Here is a 4,932-nt window from a genome sequence, read left to right on the forward strand (position 1 = left end):
TATTATTATTATTATTATTATTATTATTATTATTATTATTATTATTACTATAACAACATCTGGAATCCATGAACTTTCTAAACTAGCTTCCCTCTTCTCACCAAATCCAGCCCCACTCTTTGACCAAGATAGTCTTCTACTGGTTTCCCAAGCAATTCTGCTCTCCTTTTTCTCTTTTTTTTAAACTGAAGCTTTTAGAATTTTCTTTTATTAAATCCTGAACATACTTGAGGTTCCACTCAGCTTCGTAGACTGCTCATTAACCACTCTAGAGTACTCACAGCCTCGTGTTCACCTTGCCCTACCAGCACAGTGGTAATTATGGTAAGAAGGAGTCTTTCAAGGGTAGATTCTTTGTGGGAATGCACCTCACCTCCCATTTTTAGGTACCATTATCTTGACTTACTGTATTGACTTAAATTATGAACTTCCTCAAACAATGTAAATTTTGCTTTGTTTTGACATGGTGACTGTGACGCTTTTCTAGTGAGAATTCAAAGCTTAGAGATAAGGAAAAGGACCACAGTAGAATTTGAGTGTAAGTAAAATCATGAGGTTTTTCTTTTAAATTCGTCCAAATAATATTTTTATTTGCCATTTGACAGACTGCTGTGGTGTTCTACCCTGTATCTTGTTGATGAACTTTTTTTTTCCATTTCACCATGAATGTAAATCATGCAGTCAAACCATAATTTCTTTTGTTAAGCCTCAATTATGTCTTTAGAAGAGACTCAGAATCCTTCTTTCTTTCTTCCTTCCTTCCTTTCTTTCTTTCTTTCTTTCTTTCTTTCTTTCTTTCTTTCTTCTTTTCTTTCTTCCTTCCTTCCTTTCTTTTTTCTTTCTGCTTCTCTAGGTCCCTTCATTTTGTTTCTTTTATTTTTCTCAAGTTTTCATTATTCAGTTCAACTTTGCTTGAAGCTTACCATAGTCTCAAACTTAAGATCCTGATCCTCTTGCTTTAGCCTTCTGATTAGCAAGAATACAGACATATATCAGCAGGGCCTCTAAGATCAAATTCATTTACATATATTATAAATACTTAGGGAGTCCTAAGTTGTGTCAGAGTAAAAAGGAATGGCATCTCAGAAGACAATGTGGGATCTTAGTTAGTAAAGGCCATAACCCAACATTTAGAGCAGGATAAACTTTCCTCCCACAGTCACCCCTGTCAGTGGCTTTGCACATTGTTTATGCTTGGATGATTTCACAAGCATAAAACCAAGAATTCAGCAGAGTGAGACGCTGGTGATAAACTAAGAAGTATTACTACCACAGTCTAAATCTGTTCTTATTTGAGAAGCCCAACAGCCACAACACAGGAGATGCGTGTAACATTCTGGAAATCAGAGGTGAGTTAGCTAGAAGGAGAGACATTCTGCCTTACAAAGTTATTATTGAAACCCAACTCAAGCCTTTACCCAGCATGCCTAGATATAAGAGACGGCACTGGAATGTTGTCAATGTATTTAACATTTGATCTGTATGAATTATGCCATTTTGCATACACATTCTTAGTTCCTCTGTGAATTGCTTATCACAGCAGTATGCAAAAAATGTGTGTTAACAATTTTATTCATCTCATTTTGTCTTAGTTATCAGAACACATAACATCGCTGAAGCCGAAGCCCATAGTCTCGCAAAGGTTTCTTTCACTCCACTCCCAGTCCTCACATCCTCAGCACGATTCAGACGGAAATTCCACAGAGACACAATATCGCTAGCAGATTGGATATCTCTGGAAAATTTGACCTCCCAAATTTGATTTATTTAGCATATTTGCATTTTAATTTTTTTTTTTTTCCTGAAAGGGTAATCATCTCATCAAGATGGGCTGCTACGGTTTTACTGAGTCATTCACATTCCTCAGATCATTTATCTGTGTTTATTACTGTTCAGAATGACTATACTGCACAATATGTGAGCAAGCACAGACCCTATTCACTTGAAATGAATGCTTCAGCTCCTTAAAAGATGAAGAATTTGGAATTTTGGTGACCTGAAAGATGTTCATTCTGTAGTTTTGATAGTCTGCTGAGTCAGGTTCCCAGCTTTAAAGCTAAGCGCAACTAACATTTCTGTGGTGCCTTCTCATTTATAGGACTCTTTTCATGTAAATACAGTCATTTTATGACTTCCAAATTCTTGAAAAGGTTCAATAACCTTTTAAAAGCCAAAAGTAAACCACTCAAAGAGCCAGCTTTTTCTCTCCCAGTGTCTGTCATCAGGTCTGTAAGCTTGCTGTAAGCATGACCCTGAGGTTTGGTGAGCAAGCAGGCTGGTAGTGTAGTTCGATGGTATGCTACTGCTGCCCGTTACCAGATCGAACTGTGGCAACTCCATAGTTTAATACCAAACTCCATTCACTGTATTTTATTTCTTTGCTTCAGTTGAAACAAATCATCTTTTACTTCCATGTCATCTCTTCTAGAACACTCTAGCTCTGCACAGGAGTTGCTATGCTTCCTTCACCACTAAAACAGTGTTCCAACGCCTGACGCCAGTTACCATGGAGAGGGATAGAGAGAATAAAACCCCAACTCTAATCTTCCTCTTAATATATTGGTATGTAGCCTGAGAAGCCAACAGTATTCCTTATAATAAAACAAGTATGAATAAAATTTAAAAGATTGCTATGTATCAGTTCCCATCATTGTTTAGTATCATTTTCAAACATATATACATCCAAATATAGATAGGCCTTTCCAAAAATAGACAACAGATCTATAGATTGCCTCATCTTCTGTGTAAGACTAAAACCACAAAAAATTATAGGTATAGTATGATGTTGATATTATTTATCAAATTTTTATGGTGGAAATCCTTGTGAAATTACTTCTTACATTATTTTTATTAGTTTTTTGAGCATTTCACACAATGTACTTTGAATATGTTCACCCTCCCTGATTCTTCTGATCATCATTTCATCCCTCACATTTCTTCCTGTTCATCTTTGAGATCAATGCCTGTTTTTCATCTTCTTTTTCCCCATTGAATCCAATGAGTGTTGACCAATTAGTCTCAGAGTATAATCTGTTCTAGTGTGTGTTCAGCCTAACATGTAAGTAAGGAAAACTGAGTCTCCCTCTCCCAAAAACTATCAAAGCTATCAAATGCCAATAACTTCTCAGCTAGTAGTGAGATTTTCTGTCCCCATTCATTCCCCCAGGATTTTGTCTAGCTGGATCTTGCACAGGTCCTGTGTATGCTGTCACAGTTACTGTAGGTTTGTAAGTTTGTCAGCTGTTTTGAATCTGGAAAATGCTGATTCTTTCAACTATCTCAGGCCCTCACAATTTCCCTGCCCTCTCTTCCACAAAGATCCCTGAGCCTTGGGGGAGGGCAAATATTCTGTTATGTTTTTATTTTCTATTTTCCCTTGATGTCCTTATGTAGAGATGTGTGGGTGGTAAGACAAACACAGCTCAGACAACCCCTAAGACATTCAAGTTGCAAATTTCCATCTGCCCAACCAACATTCCTTATGATAATACTTCATATGCACACCGCGTGTCTACCCCTGGCCTTGACAATCCCTGATCTATTCGCCAATGCCATGGCTCTTTCTTTTTAAGAATAACACACTGGAGTCTTATAATTATGTAACATTTTAAAACTGGCTTCCTTTACTAAGCAAAAATGCCTTTGAGAGTTACATGATGTATTGAGCTTGCTTATTTTTAGTATTGGATATATTTTCTAATATGTTGATACAACAGTTTAGGTACTCAAAAAATTCCCTTAATCCACATAGCAACATTTGTAGAACTGCTTTATATAACTGTATGTTGGGACTGTCTCTGAAATAGCTAGTTCTTGGGTCAAACATCACTTATGCTAGTCACTAATTGTGGGTAAGCTGACAAGACTCTGAACAAAGAAGACAGTGATCTGTGTTTCATAGAATTTTATGGAGACTCATGTAGCACTAAAACATACAAATTAAATGTCTGAATGTACTTAAATAGTCAAATGTGTCTCTTTGCCTTTCCTTATGTCAGTAAATCAATAGCATAGTATATAATTTTAGAAAAAAATCCTCCTGGATATCCTTCTTTGAGTGTGGAAATACACAGTGCTTATTTTTTAAATAGTTGGTTTGGTTAGCAGATGGAAGATAATCTGTTGTACCGTGCCTGATGTGGCTCTTTGCATAGGATTATAAATTCTTAAAGGATATGATTCAAGAAATGCAAAGCATTAGTTTGTGCATTTTCCTAGCACAAGATTATGTTAGTCAGTGGGTCAGTAGGGCAAAGAGTCTAGTAAGCATTCTTTTCTGTTAGAGCAGAGCTGGTGGCTGTTCAGTGTGTGATGGTGGCGTGAGAGGTATGCGACTTTCCTTTTCCTCATCATACAGTCATCTCCAGCTGGAGAGAAGGCGGCAGAATTTAAATCCAGAGGGGGCTCGGCTGGTTCAGACTGCATTAGGAAAGCCCTGTGGTGTAACCCACTTCCAACCACTCCTCACCCACTTCTCCCCTGACACTAGCCTCTGCTACCTTCAAGTAATTGATTTGTCGCAGTTTCCAAGTGTCGCCAGTGGCTTCCTTATCAGCAATAGCAAGAAGAAGCAATTAAATTTCTGAATCCTAGACTAAAAACGTGTATTTGCTTATCCCCAATAATCCGTATTTTATTCACGATATACTCCTAGCTACATGAGAGAGACCGCCCTTCAGATGCCAGTGTTTATGGTATGAAAATCACAGTGAGGTGGGCTGCAATGAGGTGGTACTGTCAAGGAGATGTTAAAATATGTGCCATTGATTCAGCTTTAACTCAGGCTTTCTGACATTTACAATGAGGTCGTAAAAGTTAACTTGTTCTCTAACTTAACTTTAAAGAGCTCAACCTTATATCCATTGGTTTGGAAGCTTAGACACCATTAAAAACGAGTAAATATAATTTATTATTCCCAAGTGTTATAACTCA

Source organism: Psammomys obesus, unplaced genomic scaffold, assembly GCF_907164565.1.
Source record: "Psammomys obesus unplaced genomic scaffold, mPsaObe1.curated_primary_1811, whole genome shotgun sequence".
Classification (NCBI taxonomy): Eukaryota; Metazoa; Chordata; class Mammalia; order Rodentia; family Muridae; genus Psammomys; species Psammomys obesus.